Below are 18,118 nucleotides of genomic sequence, written 5' to 3'. Positions count from 1 at the left end.
TGATGTCATGGTACACAGTATATATGAAACTCCAGTTATTAAAATATAAAAAATAAGAACCAGTTTTGAATCAAACATTGTTTTAAGTACTTTCCATGAATTAATTTATTTAATCTTGTGGTATAGGCAGAATAATAGCCCTTCAAAGATTTCCACATCCTAATTCCCAGAACGTGTGAATATATTACATAGATGACAAGAGGGATTTTGCAGATATAAATATGATTATGGACCTTAAATTAGGGAGATTATCTTTATGGGCCAATTTTATCACATGAGCCCTTAAAAACACAGAACTCTCTCTGGCTGGAGATCAGAGAGATGTAGCAGAAGTGAGAAAGATTTAAAGTATGATAGAGACTCAATCCACCATAGCTGGAGAGAGACACATGGAAAGCATGAGAAGAAATAATGACAGCCTGTAAAATCAAAGACTGACCCCAAGCTGACAGTCCACAAGGAAGGGAGGACCTTAGTCCTATAACTGCAAAGAACTGAACTCAGCTAACAACCTGAATGAGCTCAGGAGCAGATTCATCCCTAGAACCTCTGGAAAGGAACATAGTTTTGCTGTTTTTGCCCTTGTGAAACTCTAAGCACAGGACCCAGCTGAGCCATGTTCTACCTGGAATTCTGACCTAGAGAACTGTGAGATATAGTAAATGGGTGTTACTTTAAGAAGCTAAACTTGTGATAATTAGTTACAGCAGCAATAGAAAACGAATATAAATTTTGACAGCAGCCCATGAATTGGTACTACTATTATCCCCATTTTACAGGTAAGCAAACTGAGGCACAGAGAAGTTAAGTAACATATCCCAAAATACCCAGTGGTAAAGTTAGGATTTTGACAGGAGAAATGAGCCATCATTTGAGAGGGTGTATTAAGGTTTGTCACACCCAAAAGAATATGTTGTGTATTAGAGATGTATTTTTATTTTTAATTTAATTTTTTTATTTTATATATTTTTTTAATATTTACTTATTTATTCATATTTATTTTTTGGCTGTGTTGGGTCTTCGTTTCTGTGCATGGGCTTTCTCTAGTTGCGGCGAGCGGGGGCCACTCTTCATCACGGTGCACAGGCCTCTCACTGTTGCGGCCTCTCTTGTTGCGGAGCACAGGCTCCAGTCGCGCAGGCTCAGTAGTTGTGGCTCACGGGCCTAGTTGCTCCGTGGCATGTGGGATCCTCCCAGACCAGGGCACGAACCCGTGTCCCCTGCATTGGCAGGCAGACTCTTAACCACTGCGCCACCAGGGAAGCCCCCGAGATGTATTTTTATTAAAAGAAGATGTAATGTATGAACTGTATCTTTTGCATTTGATCTGTAATAGTTCATTAATGGTAGTATACCAGTAATTATTATTATTATTTTTTTTTTTTTTTTTTTTTGCGGTACGTGGGCCTCTCACTGTTGTGGCCTCTCCCGTTGCGGAGCACAGGCTCCGAACGCGCAGGCTCAGCGGCCATGGCTCACGGGCCCAGCCGCTCCACGGCATGTGGGATCTTCCCGGACCAGGGCACAAACCCGTGTCCCCTGCATCAGCAGGCGGACTCTCAACCACTGCGCCACCAGGGAAGCCCGGTATACCAGTAATTATTAGTAAATTTGCTAGTAAACATTAGTACGTTTTTCCTCAGAATATTTTCAACTTCACCGTATTTATTTTAGAGATGCACAATTAAATTGCTTGGTCCATAAAATTAAGAATTAATGACTAATGAATGAGAGTTCCTTACTGAATCAAAGGCATAATAACCAGAAATGAGGATTAAAATAATGGTTTATCGTGTTCAAAACCAAAAATCAAGTTCAAACACAAAACATTCAAATCACAGAACAAATTCTTGTCATGAGAATTGTCATAAGATTTAAATGCAACTGGCCGCAGCATGAGGTTCATTGTGAAATGGTATGAAGTGAATGTTTAAATCTGCTTAAACTTCCTGGATTTCTGGAAATCAACACAAATCATGTTAAAATTGCCTTTCTACGTTAAAAAATGGCTTGTGAGAATCGTGAAAATATGAGCACCACAAAAATATATTTGGTCCCAATGAACAAAACTGAGCACATGCTTCTTACAAAGTATCCTTATAAAATTTAAAACTGTATAAATTATACATCAACAGAGGAGCCCACAAAGACCATGGTCATTAAAATTCTGCAAAGAACTAAATTAAATGAATATAATAATAATACATTAATGAATATTAAACACTGTAACATGTTATAAATATTTAATAAATTAATAGATTATTTATTAAATAATAAGTTAAATGCATGAAAATATGAAGGAAGAATTCTTTTCTTACAAAAATATTTTCAATTGAAAAGAGTATGGACATCTCAAATAAGTAGTTATATTTTATTGATGGAAACATGGGGAAACTTGCAAAAGATTTTCTTTTTATCATTTACTATCGACTGACAATGTTGCTAATGCTATATTTAAAAATATACACTAATTTTAAATTTCTCATAATGCTACCTGGAGACCTATAAATGTCATTACAGTTAATTTTTACACATGGCTTAATGTTGAAATCAGGTAGACCAAAAGCAAAAAAATACAGCTCACATTGCTAGAAGTATTCTCAAAATCTGGAGGTTAAAAGACATATATGTTGCAAATGTGTGCATATGTTTCATACACCCTCCCCCCATAAAAACCTTAACAGTCATATACATTTTAAGTTAAGTGGTCTCTGGAAGGTACAAGCCTAGCATGTATAATTTAAATATTTTGTCACCTTGGTCTAGAATTTATAACTATTTCTGTATCTGCTAAAAGTAAGAATGAGCTGTTCATGTGTTGAACATGTGTTCAAGTGGTAAGGCGTAAGGGAGACTTGTCTAGAAATCTATGAGTAGCATAGATTCAATGAACTCCGCTTGTAAAGACCCAGTTGGCTCGTAGCAATATTAGTCCAATTGCTCCAAATAGGGTTGTATAGTTCCAAGTTAAAAAAAAAAAAAATGATCATTCTTTCTTAAGCATTCTAAGCTCTTTTAAGACCACTTCCAAATTCAAACTAAATAAAATGTCTTAGTGCATTGCTGCTTTTCTGTGCAGATCTTGCTTCTGTTAGACATCACCAACCTTTTGACTTCTCTCTCCTAGGCTTTTAACCCCCAGGCCTTCAAGAAAAGACAAGGTGATAACATTAACTTACTTTTTTTAAAGAAACACAGGGTGTAAGTCTGTAAATCAAAACCAGCACTTGTGTCAAACTTCCTGCAATATGGGCTGTTCATTGCTGGAAATGGTGATACAGGGAGGTTGTAGACTTCTTCCTTGTATGTCTTTAAAAATCAAGTAGTCCTAACTATCTGGAATTGGAAATGCAGATAGCTAATATTATTGTTGCCATCTACTCAAATACAATTTTGATTTTTTTTTGTTTTTTGTTCGTTTGTTTTCGGTACGCGGGCCTCTCACTGCCGTGGCCTCTCCCGTTGCGGAGCACAGACTCCAGACGCGCAGGCCCAGCGGCTATGGCTCACGGGTCCAGCCGCTCCGCGGCATGTGGGATCCTCCCGGACCAGGGCACGAACCCGTGTCCTCTGCATCGGCATGCGGACTCTCAACCACTGCGCCACCAGGGAAGCCCCTCAAGATATTTTTTAAACATCAGAATTTATTAAACTTTGACAGCAAAAGAACTACAAAGTAAAATCTTTATATGTAGAACTTGATAATCAGGGAATTATTCTAAGACATAAAACACATTCCTGATGTATCATCCTAGGTATAAAATGGGAAAACAAGAAGTTTTCCCCAACATTTACACTAGCTTTTAAAATTCTTTGACTTTACTATGACCAAAATTGTTTAGATTCTACACAATGGGATTGTTTTGTTCCACGATCAGATGATTGAAAAATGCATCCTTTTAATTCTGTCTTCCAAATGTTTAAATCCTAAAGACAGATTAGGTAAACCAATGCAGAATCATACTGAATAAGGGTTGCAGTTGCCCTTCGGTATTCTCAGTTCTTTCTTCCACCTCTGTTGAAAATTATCAGATTACCTTTACATTATTCATTCAATCTACCGTTATTGAGAATCTATTATAAGGAAGTTACAGAGATTGGTCATAAATAAAACCCATCCAGACCTACTAATGGAAGACCCAACCCTTGACTTTTCCTTCTCACGTGTCGTTGGGAGTGTCTCACATGAGTTCCCATAAATCCAAACACCATGGGGTCGGCTGCTGTGTTGGTGATCCTGTTTCCTTCCTCCCCTGCTTTGGCTCCTTAGTGCTGAGTACAACCACTTTTACTTTCATGGGAGTTTTCTACATGCTGCAGGCACAACAGTCTCCTGAAGGCACCCCTGGGGTTCCCTAGGCTTCGAAGAGTGGAAATTCTCTCATGCCAGTTTCTCCAGATTCTCCTCCACCCCAAGGCAAAGCACTGGAGTGCTGCAGTTGTCAAAAGGCTGTGTCTAGTTCAAAGAGCAGGATGGCTCCTCCCTGTTCTGTGTTTCCCCCTGTCATGGGGGGGGGGTCTCCATTTTACTCCCTCAGGCATTAGTCCTCATGCTGGCACAGGAAATGAGGTGGGACAGGGACACCATGCTGAATGCAGACTTGCTCTTACCTTCAGTAACTAAGGTTTTGTCAACCTTTTCGTGTCCAACTCCTTCTCTTGGAATGATTTTCCTTCCAAGAACCCTCTTCATTCCTTGTACGCGTAGACTTATATGGATCTATCCCACAGTTCACTCAGTATTTCTGAACCCTGTAGCGGTCACAATTTAGACGGGAGATACTGCAAAACAAATTATTATGCAATGTCTGCCTTAAGAGATTCTAGAATTTCTCTAATTGCTAACACACCTCAGGACGAATTGAAGCCATCAAATATTTGTAAATGTCAAGGAGAAGAGAACAAATTGCTGCTGTTTCCAAGTACCCCACTCTTTTCCCTCAGATTATCATAAGTTCCAGATGTTTATTAATATATTTTTAAAAGAATAACTGATTCAGTACTGTTCCAAATTTTGAGAATCATCTTATCTCACAGAAACAAGATTTAAGCATTTGTGTGGATGAGGGAGATTTATTTAAAAGGTTACTGAGAATTTTATTTTAATACTTTAGAGTCTTTCTTGACAAAAGGTGATAGTAAAACATTAAAAGGGTTATCATCTTAAAAGTGGAAAGAGGATTTGTGACACAAAGTCAAGCAAAAAAAAAAACCTTTGAGAATTGTATTTATGAAAAAAACTGTAATTTTCAACATAAAAAAATTAATCCCTATTCATCATTCAATATATCATCATTTAATATGAAGGACAGTAGAATACACTTATAAAACGCTGAATAAATTTGCATTTTAGAGTAATTTACTTTTCACTAACATAATTTGGATGACTCAAGTGAAACATAACGCAGTTAACTGAACAGATTATTTCAGGTATAAATTTTACAGGCAAAATATATGTCAGATACAACTCACGTTTTTATTCCTAAGAGAAATTGTGAGCACTTCACAATGATAATCATGTTGCAAAAATCATAAAGTTCCAATATATTTGAATGACTTAATTTCGATAAGACTTTCTTTCTTTCCTTTATCATCATGAGTTCAACTTCTACATCCAGCACTTTCATTATCCAGAATACTATTCTATGTCATTCAGAATTGTTTCTTCATACACTGAGGGTTTATTGCAGAGAATTACACAAGATGTTAGGATTTGTTAGAATAAAAAAAATCAAAATTGGGGCTTCCCTGGTGGCGCAGTGGTTGAGAGTCCACCTGCCGATGCAGGGGACACGGGTTCGTGCCCCAGTCCGGGAGGATCCCACATGCCGTGGAGCGGCTGGGCCTGTGAGCCATGGCCGCTGGGCCTGCGCGTCCGGAGCCTGTGCTCTGCAACGGGAGTGGCCACAACAGTGAGAGGCCTGCGTACCGCAAAAAAAAAAAAAAAAAAAAAAAAAAAAAAAAACCTGAAAAGATGAATACGGTGTCAGTAATGAAGAGAAATGATCCATCACTGAAAAATATCCACACTACATGTTTTTGCATCTGCCATACCAGCTTTTTCAGCCCTATAGGAATAATCCCTAATGAAATAAATTAATTGATGTGCATTTTTCTTTAAAACTTAGTGTTCGTAAGTGCAGGAAAGCTCATGTTAAAAAATATATATATTTGGTTGTATCACTTTCTTGCTTAAGACCCCTTGATGACTCCCTACCACCGCCTGTTGCAGGTTGGTTTCCTAGGTAAGAAGACTTGGAAACTCTGTTACTGTGTAGGAGTTTTATTAGGGAATGGTTTTAGGATCAACACTGATGGAAAGGAAGAAAAAATTGCAGAATTAAGCAGGGGGAGAAGTGACACTGAGAATCTGTCTCCATGGGGCCTCATCTGAGGAGTTCTGAGGTTGGGATAACCCATCTGAGTTGTCCTGAGTTGGGGTCAAGGAACCAGGCTTTATTGCCCATGTCAATCAGTCATTGAGTGTGGGCCACCATGAGAAGGAGGCATGACCTTTGATGAGATGGCCTCCTTCAGCTGAGGCAGTCCCTGGAGGGGGGCCAGTTAGGGAGGGCTGAGGGCTTTCTGCTGGCAGCAGTTGGTGAAGTTAAATCTTTTATTTTTGAAGGGGGATCTGGGTGGCACATTATGGCATCTACACACCACTTGACAGGATGAAATCATAACAATATAGCTCACAGTCCAAAGACAGATCCAACATACTTTTCCCAATTTATTCTCTACTATTAGCCTACCTGTACCCTGGATGCCAATCAACTCCCCTACTCTTGTTGTTTTTTTTTTAATAAATTTATTTATTTATTTTTTTGGCTACATTGGGTCTTCATTGCTGCACACGGGCTTTCTCTAGTTGCAGCAAGCGGGGGCTGCTCTTCGTTGCAGAGCACGGGCTCTAGGTGCGCAGGCTTCAGTAGTTGTGGCTTGCGGGCTCTAGAGCGCAGGCTCAGTAGTTGTGGTGCACAGGCTTAGTTGCTCCACGGCATGTGGGATCTTCCTGGACCAGGGCTAGAACCCATGTCCCCTGCATTGGCAGGCGGATTCTCAACCACTGTGCCACCAGGGAAGGCCCCAACTCCCCTACTCTTGTATACCTCTATGCTGTTGGAAACAATAACTTGGGCACACTCTCCTCCCCCCTCTTTAAGACCTCATATACTCCCTTAGTCAGAGTTTATGCTTCTTCTGTGTTTATATACCATTAACATTTATCTCACATTATGATTATCAATTTATTTACTAACCCCTGAAGACAGCTGCTTTTCCTTTGTCTTGTACAACAAATACTTAACATAGAGCCATATGCAAAGGTCCTATAAACAGTGAGTGGCCAAATGAATAATGAATGAGCAATAATTCACAAGACCAAAAGGAAGCAGATGTCATTTATTTCATGGAAACTGATTATCTTTTTTTTTTTTTTTCTTTTTTTTTTTTGCGGTACGCGGGCCTCTCACTGTTGTGGCCTCTCCCGTTGCGGAGCACAGGCTCCAGACGCGCAGGCTCAGCGGCCATGGCTCACGGGCCCAGCCGCTCCGCGGCATGTGGTATCTTCCCGGACCGGGGCATGAACCCGTGTCCCCTGCGTCGGCAGGCGGACTCTCAACCACTGCGCCACCAGGGAAGCCCGAAACTGATTATCTTATTAAGCAAGCCCAATTCATTAAGGGCAGAAATCAAATCTAATAGACCAACATTTACCCTAGTCCTGGTGTATGTCTGAAACTGCTTGGAATTTTAGAAAATACAAATAAATGAGAGATGTATTCCTTGTTTTCAAGGTTCCTATGATCTATGTGAAGAGAAAGGAGACAAAAACTATAAAAATTAAATGGCACAACAGAAAATAGAATTTACTACAAAGATACGTGAGAAATCATGGACAGCCCACCTACTATAATTGAGATGTGTTATGGAAAGTTATTTATGATTTTTTTTTGACCAGAATTCAGGTCCCATCTTCCCACAGAACAGTATTTGACATAAGTCAATTTCCCTAGATAGCTTGTATAATCTTCTTTATCAAATTTAAAACAGGCCTTAGGACTAACAGTGATATATAATGTAGTAGCACTTACTATAGCATTTTTATTTGTATGCCAAATTTAATGAATGGATTAATATGTTCACATACTCAACAAATATTATGATGAGCATCCACTGCATGCCAGGCACTGGGGTATAGCTATGAACCACTCAGATAAGCTTCTCCTTACAGAGTGAATGGTCTTTGGGGCAAAGCAGACATTGAGTGATTATAATAAAGGGCACTAAGTGTTATGAAGAGGGACCGTGGGTTATGGTAGTGTTCAACAAGGGAGCTGCTTGGGCTGGGGCTTCTTATTTAAGGCAGGGTTAGGCTGAGGTTTTAAGGGTGAATTAGATATAAACTGGAGGGTGGAGAGAAAAGGAGGAAGGATGGGTTCCAAGTAGAGGGAAGATCATGTGTAAAGGTCAAGGCATGGGAGGAAATATGCACATAGAGGCCACGTGAGTAGCAGAAAGAACTGTCTTGCAGCTAGAGCCCTATGAATAAAGTGAGACAAAGCTCCATGTTGGAGAGAGACGTAAAGGTCACATCATGGCAAGCTTTGGAATGAGATTGCTCTTTGTCTTAAATGTCGTGGAGAGTTAAAGGTGGGCAGGACAGCGTCAGATTTGCATTTGTGGAAGATTATTCTAGAAGCAGTCTACGGGAGGAGTGGTAAGGGTCAAGGATGACAGCAGGGAGACCAGGTGGCTAATACTGCTATTGAAAGTGCACAGTAGGTTGGCCTAAGGTATTGGCAACGAAGGTGACTAGAAGTGCATGGTAGCAAGTCCGCAGAATGAATGATGATTGGAGATTGATGAACTGTAGGGAGCGAGGAGAAAAGAGGAGCTGGGATGCCCAGGACCCTTGAAGTTCCAGGAAGGGATGCCCGCAGTGTACCTGCCTCCTCATCTGATCCAGGCAGTGTGGGAGGGCTTGACTGTGCTCCTGTTCAGGCACAGGCCACAGAGCAGGAAAGGAGTCCCTGGGCAGGTGGCCACAGCAGAGGCAAGGCTGGAAAGTGAACCACCCTAAGCAAAGCAGGATGAAGGAACAGAGTGACTCTAGGGGTCTGTTGCCAGTGAGGAGGAGAATCCCTGGCCAGGCCAGCACAGAAGAAAGACAAAAGCAGCCCTCGATATCTGGAACTGAGTTTTACAGGTAGACCTCAATGCTATTACAAGCTGGTCTGACATTCAGAGCCAGGTCATTTTATTCTCCCGTTGGACACAAACAAAATCGCTAACCCCAGATGAGATCACCCTGAGACAAGGATAAAATGAAACAGAGCAAGACCACGTCATAATTCTGTCTAAACACAGACAAAAAAACATGGTTATTGTGCCAAAATAACCAAATACAACACCCAAACCTAGAAATACCCTCTTTTTCTAACAACATCCCATCCGGAGCAAACTCTGCTTCCTTAGACCCTCTCCCAATCACCCAATCCAAGCCTAAGTCTTGTAACAGGTTCCTTCTGACTTTACTGAGATGCCCCACGGTTCCCCATGTCATGTGGTCCCCCGTGCTGTGGTGAGTAATAAACCCAACTTGTTCAGCTACAAAGGGGTTCCTGGTGGTCTCTGGCTGAGGGCACTGACAGTAGGCTAGGAATTCATAAATTGGCAATTGCCTGCCTATATGTGATGCCTTGGCGTTTTAGTGCTGTGGAATGGCACGCCATGGGCACATAATGAACATTTGCTCGACAAACAAGCAAGCGTTTACAGGAATGAAGAAAAGACCACTGCAATAACCCACCTGCTTGCAATCCATTCCAGCCAGTCTCTTGGATTCGAATGTTGATCTAAACCTACACGGAAAAAGAAAACAGAGAAAAAATTAAAACAAGGACAAAAACACAGCCCCCAGAAGATTTATGAGTAATGCTACTTCAGTCACAACAGTCTTTAAATTTTTTTTTTTTTTTACTTTGATTTTGCTCAGGGAACTTTTAGCTTTACTCATCTTTAATTACCTCAATTTCATGCTGAACTCAGGCACAGAAGAGATCTGTTTGTAATTTCAGATGAGAGAAAATGAAATTCCCCTCAGCAAAGTCAAATTTTAAAATTCAACAGGAAGAACAGTGTGCCAGTTCACAAAAAATATCAACTTTACATTTCAAGGTAATTCAGTGGCAATGCAGTACTAAAGAGCTCATGTTTTGTTCTGAAAACAAAACAACATTCAACAGAGAGGGAGAATGTTAAGACAGAATCTATTTGTCTCTCCCTCTCTCTTTTTTATTGTGGTGAGAACATTTAACATGAGATCTACCCTCTCAACAGAATTGTATGGACACCCTACCGTATTAGTAAGCGCTATTAAGCACAATGCAAATCTCAAGGACTTAATCAGTTATCTTGCATAATGAGTTTTATGCCTGAACAGCAGGTCCCGCATCCCGCCCACCCTCCTAGCCTCTGGCAACCACCATTCTACTCTCTGCTTCTGTGTGTCTGACTAGGTTAGATGCCTTAGATCAGTGGGATCATGCAGTATCTGTCCTTCTGTGACTGGCTTATTTCAGTTAGCACAGTGTCCTCCAGGTTCATCCCTGTTGTCGCAAACGGCAGGATTTCCTTCTCGAAGGCTAAATAACATCCCGTTTAATGAACCACATTTTCTTTATCCACTCCTCTGGCAATGGACACGGAGGTTGTTTCCACTTCTTCGCTATTGTGAATAATGCTGCAATGAACATGGGAATGCTAATATTTCTTTGAGATCCTCATTTCAATTCTTCTGGATATATACCCAGCAGTGGGATTGCTGGGTCATATAGCATTTCTATTTTTAGTTTTTTGTGTTTTTGTTCGCGGTACGCGGGCCCCCCACTGCCGCGGCCTCTCCCGTCGCAGAGCACAGGCCCCGGACGCGCAGGCCCAGCGGCCACGGCCCACGGGACCAGCCGCTCCACGGCATGTGGGATCTTCCTGGACCGGGGCACAAACCCGTGTCCCCTGCTTGTGCCCCCTGCATCAGCAGGCGGACTCCCAACCACTGCGCCACCAGGGAAGCCCTATTTTTAGCTTTTTGAGGAACCTCTATACTGTTTCCCATAGAGGCTGCACCAGTTTACATTCCCACCAGCAGTGAATATGGGTTCCACCTCTTCCCCATCCTTGCCAACACCTGTCATCTTTTTCTTTTATAATAGCCATCCTAACAGGCATGAGGTGATATCTCATTGTGGTTTTATTGTGAGTTTCCCCATGGTTAGTGATGTTGGGCATCTTCTCATACACCTTTTGGGCATTTGTATGTCTTCTTCGGAGAAATGTCTATTCAAGTCCTTTGCTCGTTTTAAAATCAGGTTTTTTTTTTTTGCTATTGAGTTTAAGGAGTTTCTTATATACTTTGAATATTAACCCCTTATCAGCTATATGACTTGCAAACATTTTCTCCAATTCTGTAGGTTGCTGTTTCATTCTAATTGTTCCCTAGGCTGTGAAGAAGCTTTTTATTGTCTCTAGAAGGTGGAATATTCAGCAGATGTTAACATTTTTCTTTAGTCTCTTGTATTTTTCAAATGTTCAAAAAAGAACAATAATTATTTTATAATTAAAAAGAAAACAATAGTAATTCAAACTAACTAACAGAAGCCAATTCATAAAGCTAAGTGGAATGGGAAATATGGTAATTGTCTGAGCCTTGATAAAGGTTATTTGAGGAAAAAGGGGAGATTTGGACTTACATATATGGTTATTTATATTAATCATGTTCACCAAGTTCTTCCCCTCTTCTACAATTTATTTGATGCTAAGTCAATGACTCAAAGACCAAGAAACCACCTTCTGAAGCTTTTGAGAAATTTCAGTCTGCCAACTTAATTTTCTAAGTTTGGGAAAGGAAATAATGAGAAAATGAAAATGTGCAAAAAGTTACCAACTCTTATGCATTATGGATGATAACATTTAGCAGTTTCTAGGAGAGGCAGATACAGAGATCATATTTTGCATTTTTAATACACTTCTTATATTTGCTGAAAAAAGCTAGTGTAAACAGATGCATCTCCCTAATGAGGATGCTACAGCTGATAGTCCTCTTTACTGTGAAAACTCCCAAAGTTTATGAAGAACACACACCAAAAAAAAAAAAAAAAAGAAAAGAAAAAAAGCTGAAAGCAGAGACATGTTTTTTTTGAGAAGCATAGCTAAGTTTTTCTTTAATTACTGAAATATGAGTCAGATTAGGATCATGATATTCATGAATAACACAATGAATAAAAGAATGACTCGCCCACGTGGAACAGAAGATGTCAGTGCAGGGCTGTCGGCTTTGTTATTCCAAACTTAAGAGAATGATGGGCACAGTGTTATTCATTTTGGAAGATTCTACACCAAAACACTGACATCCTAATTAGGACATGTCTGTCTTCTATTCTTGTGCTTTTCTATACACTTTGTCAGTGACTTTCAACCATGTTTTTTAGCTGTATAAGAACTCGACCTCAAATTCTCAAAACTCCTTTTTATCGTCTTTAAATATTTATGTGGCATTCAACACTTCTTTGAAAGCGATGAGTCTACCTCAAATCAAATACAGACTTGCAAGCTAAAAAGTCTGGAAACCACTGTCCAGGGGGATCAATTCAGAAGGAAATATGTCTTATATAAATTGGAAAAGCAACAGGACTAACTCGTTGCAAGCCAAAGTGATGTTGGTGTCAGACCACGGAACATCTTAAGGATAAAGGGGATTATAGCGGCACAGCCACAGTGAATCAACCACCTTCAAATGAAAGCTTTTAAGTTGTGTATAATTAATAATTTTTGAAGCGGTGGCATGAGGTTTGGGAATTTTTTTGCGGCTTCTCCCCTTTCAATGTTTTCTGCAACCCTCTGGCATTAATGATGATTAACTCTACTTGCCGGGGCTATCACAACCCACCCTATCAGAATTCTAAAACGATGCATATCAAAATAGACAGATAAAATAATTACAAGAGTTAGTAAGCAATCCAATGTCAGGATTGAAATACAGTTGAAGATGTTGGAAAATTTCTAACCTGATACAAACCATCAAACTCTGGAACTTCGCTTCTTTCACTCTACCAGGAAAGGTGATATCCCTGTTGTGGATTATTCCTGAAGGGCCCAAGTAAAGCCTGGGTGTGTGACACCAGTGATCCTCCCTCTCCAGTAGCTATGTACTTTTCTGAAATACTTGGAAGCTGAGCAGCCTTGTGGTAGAGAAAAGTGGTGATGGTGGTGAGGAGGGGGAAGGCTGTCTGTAGAAGAGTCCACCGCAAGAGAAGGAGAAGGCTGGTACAAGAAGCCAGACCCAGAAGCAGTATCTGAGGTTCTAAAGTGAGGGTGGTTCCAGGTTCTGTGAGGTTACTGATGTCTGAATAGGTCACATCTTGGCACGCTGGCTGCCGTGTGTGCTCTGGAGGAGAAGCTGAGGATGTGTAAAATCAAAGGTGCCACACCTCCACACAGAGTCTAGGGCCCAGGAAAACTGCGTGCCTTATCTGCTTCTACTGGGCAGGGGACTACAAATCTCCTTCTCAGCTAGCTAATGAGGCAGGGCTGAACTGGAGTGGAAGGAGGCATCTTTACAATTCCAAGATCTATCTCTATGTGGGGAGGAGACAGTCTTTGACACAGGACTGCACGTAGATGACAGATTTAGAATCATTACATCCATGCTATGAAGTCACCATGAAATGAGAATTTCAGTTTACCAACTGATTTACTTATGCATTGTAACATAGAACAATACATAGTTTCTAATAGGTACCTCGTTTTCCCCCAAAGGCTATATATAACATGTAGGTACAGTTTACAGAAAAGTGATAAAACACCCACCTAAGAAATAGAATATACCAAATGTTGTGATTTTTGCTTTACTTCTATTATACAGTAGAAGCATGGTATCAAATGGGGTATGTTCTTCTCTCACTCATAGAGCACACTCCTTAGAGAGTTACTGCTACATCAAAGGGTTGTTAAGCATGACCAAGGGATGAGAATTGTCTCCAAAGAAGTTGTGCTGATCTCCACTCTCACCGGTATTCGAAGGGTGTTCTTGTTGCCTCACGTACTCTAATAAGATATTTTCTTGTTTCCCTCGTTTGTGGGAGGTGAGACGGTATTTTACGGTGATTTTATTTTCCTTCTCCTTGACTGCTAATACAATTAAGCATCTTTTAATTTGCTCACAAACCATTCATGTTAACTCTTCCATGAACCACCTTTTGTTCTTTCTCTTGGTTTGACTTTTTATGGTTGATTTATAGAAGTCTTTGCTATGTTCTGATTTCTCGTCTTTGACAGTTGTGTGTTTTGCAAATAACTTCTCCCAGCTGGAGGCTTGTGTTTTTATTCTCTTTATGATGTCTTTGATGATAATCAGTTCCAGATATAAATGTTGACATATTTTTCACTCTTTTCCTGTATGTTCTGTGCTTTTGTAAATGGTCTTAAATGAAATAATTTTGTGAATCGAGGGCAGAAGAATATTCTCCTATATTGTCTTGCAAGCATTTTGGAGTTTTGCTTTCCACAGGTATGTCCATCTGGCATTGAATTTTATGTATGGTGTGAGTCATAATTCACGGTGTGGTCTTGATTTGCTTTTTTCCAGTTGTGAAATCAATATACTAAACAGTCCATCTTCCCCCCACTGATCTGCCAAGGCAAATATCAAGTTTCTACATACATGTTGGTCTCTTTCTGGGCTCCCTTTCCTATTTCATTGCTTTGTTTACTTACTCATGTGTCAGTATGACACTGTCTAAATTATGTCTTTTAAGTATTGCTGCCTCAAAGCACAAGAGCCATCTTTCTTGAGAGGTAGTTTTCCCCCCATATTTTCAACTCCACAGTGAGATATTATTATTATTAACAGTCAATGTTGTTTAGTTTTTCCCTCAGCCTTACCAGTTTTTTTGTTTTGTTTTGTTTCTGTTTTTTCTGTTTTTGTCCTTACCAGTTTTTTTTTCCTCACTGTTGTCTCCTGAATTTCAGACTTTGCGTCAAGGATCATTTTCCTTCTTCCTGAAGTATAATTTTAGAAGTTCTTTTAGTGAAGGTTTGCTACTGGTAAACTCAATTCTTGTTGTTGTTACTAATGCTTCAAAGCATCTTTAATTTTTCCCTCATTCCAAATAAAAACAATCATTTTTCTGGGTATTCTAGAGTGACAGCTATTTTCTATCAAGACTTTAAAGATTTTTTAAAAAATTTTCCCAGTTTCTATTGTTCTTGATGAGTGTAAGGTTTTTTAACATCTTTATTGGAGTATAATTGCCTTACAATGATGTGTTAGTTTCTGCTTTATAACAAAGTGAATCAGTTATACATATGTTCCCATATCTCTTGCATCTTCCTCCCTCCCACCCTCCCTATCCCACCCCTCTAGGTGGTCACAAAGCACCGAGCTGATCTCCCTGTGCTATGCGGCTGCTTCCCACTAGTAGTGGTAGTGTATATATGTCCATGCCACTCTCTCACTTTGTCACAGCTTATCCTTCCCCCTCCCCATATCCTCAAGTCCGTTCTCTAGTAGGTCTGTGTCTTTACTGCCATCTTACCCCTAGGTTCTTCATGACATTTTTGTCATTCTTGTAGGTAATTTGGGACTATTTAAAATTCATATTTACCTTGGGCTTTTTGGTTATATAATTACTATGAATTACAGCTTCAAATTTGTATGGGGAATGTCTAGATTTATATGGTTAGGCATTGCCCATGGAGAGATTTCTTCTGTCTAGCTGTCTGTCTAGCTACCTAGCTTAATTGCCATTAAAAGTACCACTTTTTGATTGTTTTGGTCTCTGATCTAGCTCACAGGTTTGACTTTTGTTCTCTGCATGCACAGACCTTCAAAATCCACCTTCTCAACCACAAGGAATTTTCAGATATGCCCATAATAAACACCTATTTATCCAGCACTTATTTATCTTTCCAGATCATGATTCCTTACAGCTCTGGTCTCTGGTGATTTCCTGAACATTCTGAAAAGCTCAGCCATGCTTTTAAAAAGATGATGTTTACATTTTATCATGCATTTCAGGTACTCTGTACAGGGAATGTTTCTTCAGATAGAAATTCAAATGTGGTATAGGAAGCAGAAAACTTGGATATTTTCAAAATCTTCTTTAATATCCTTAAATACTGCTTTAAACTCTTAATAGCCTTCAAATTTTTCTCCATTAAGGAACTGGTAAACTTCCTTGTTAGTTCCAGGACCAGAGGCATCTTGCTTCTGCCAGTCATCTTAATTCAATCTCCCAACTGCTAGTCTTCCTAATCTTTACAATCATTTACATTTTTTTGCTCTTTGTTCATTTACCTCTGAATCCTTCTACTTTCTTTCCCTTAGATTTTCTTGCCCTGTGTCTTCTGGTGACTTTGAGTGTGATTGTTGGAATCATCAAATGAAGATCAAGCTGTTGCCCTAAACAGTCTTGGCTTAGCAGAGGAGAAAGTATCAAAACATGTAGACATAGCACGTACCTTTCTGAAGTCTCCCTGGGAGAAGATGAAGTGCGAGTGCCTGGAGTATGGTAGCAAGTGGGCCTGTCTTGCCTTTGTTTCTGTATCTCTCTGAAATGGCACCACTTTTAGAGAACGCTCTTTTCTCTTTTTCCTCAGGCATCTAATTCTGCCACTTCTTGGGACTGACTAATGACAAGAAAGAAATAACACAGGAGACAGAAAGAACACTAAACTTCCAAGAGGAGTAGAGATATACCAGGTAAGCAGTAGCCGAGGATATATCCGAATACACACGCGGTAGAGCCATATAATGGGCTGGACAAGCATTGCATAAGCTCTACAAAGCAGAGATCTTTGAAGGTTTTATTTCTAGTTCCTGGCACATAGTAGGTACTCAGTAAGTATTTGTTGAAGGAAATTTAACAAATAAGTGATAAGAGTATTCAATTTGAACTTAGATTATTTTTTTCATACTTGCTTTAATAATAATATAACAATATAACATCATAGTACAAATTAATCAGTTTAGGTAGATTCATTTTTAAAGTTTATTTTGTACAAAGACCATCAGGAAGTTAATAATGTATCATATCTTGTTTTTCTGCATTACCCATGCCTGAAGTGAGTGTAGTAATTGGGGCTATGCTACCCAAAACAGACATTAATATTTATGTGGTAGCAGCTAACAGAAGAGCAGACATAGTGCCCTGGGGAAATAATTCACTTCCTTGGGCTCAGCCTTGCATCCCAGATTCTTATCAGTGAAGAAATGCCCCAGAATAACTCATTTGTTGATTGCCACTCAAAACCTCTCATACTTTTCCTCCTTCTCTCATTTCTAGTTTTTCTATTATTTTTGCCATCATTCTAACCTTTAAGTAAGGCAGGTGCTAATGAATGTATGATTTTTTTAATCAGCTGAAGATGTTGTCACAATCTAAGTGTACATGTAATTTCCCATAATAGATGTTTTTAGAAAACGGGCGGTAATGGTAGGTTGTTAAGTTTATGTTGAATGAATAATAATGCATGTTTTACGTGCATTAGGGGAGGTTGCTTTGTTAAAAGAAATCCCATAGTGAGTTTTGATAAATTTTAAAATCCACCTACAGAAGTATTTAGAACAGGGAGAATAATCACCTTCTGCTTTTAAAAATCTGGATTTTCATGCTTTGGAATTACCTAAAGCAGGGATATGTCTGTAAAATAAACTAAGGGGTTTTGGGGTTTTTTTTTTTTTTTTTTAAGAATAGCATTCCTACGTGTTTAACCTTGTTAAACAATATTTTCAAGAGAAACCCTATTAATCCTGGATCCCTACCTTGGTTCAGGTGGTTCTAAGACAGGATCCCCCATTCAGATGCCTCTTGGGGTCAGGTAGATTAGAATAAATGAGTGAAGTAGGCTAGTAGTAATGCAATTAGGAGTATTTCAGACTGTGGCAAAGTGAAAAGTGTATGCTTCAGCTCAAGAGTTCCCATCAACTCTTGCCTTGTAAAAAAGCTGGTGGCTACTTCCAGATCTTGTTTTTTCAACAAAAGCAAAAACCAGAATTTAATGTGAATTTTCCCATTTGTAGAGCATTAGCAAACAAAATCAAAAAATGGACAAAGAT

The 18,118-nt window shown here is 39.6% G+C and overlaps 1 long non-coding RNA gene across 1 annotated transcript in view; it reads left to right on the top strand.

Annotated features, from left to right (window-relative positions):
- Positions 1–18,118, top strand: part of LOC132597834 (uncharacterized) — a 54,166-nt gene that overhangs the window by 16,806 nt on the left and 19,242 nt on the right. Inside the window, exon 2 of the long non-coding RNA XR_009565202.1 lies at positions 16,660–16,762. This is a non-coding gene — a long non-coding RNA (uncharacterized lncRNA). The remainder of the gene's footprint in view (positions 1–16,659; positions 16,763–18,118) is intronic.

The sequence above is a fragment of the Globicephala melas genome, chromosome 9, assembly GCF_963455315.2.
Source record: "Globicephala melas chromosome 9, mGloMel1.2, whole genome shotgun sequence".
NCBI lineage: Eukaryota > Metazoa > Chordata > Mammalia > Artiodactyla > Delphinidae > Globicephala > Globicephala melas.
The sequence above is the reverse complement of the archived record's forward strand: the minus strand, read 5'-3'. Positions and strand labels throughout refer to the sequence as shown.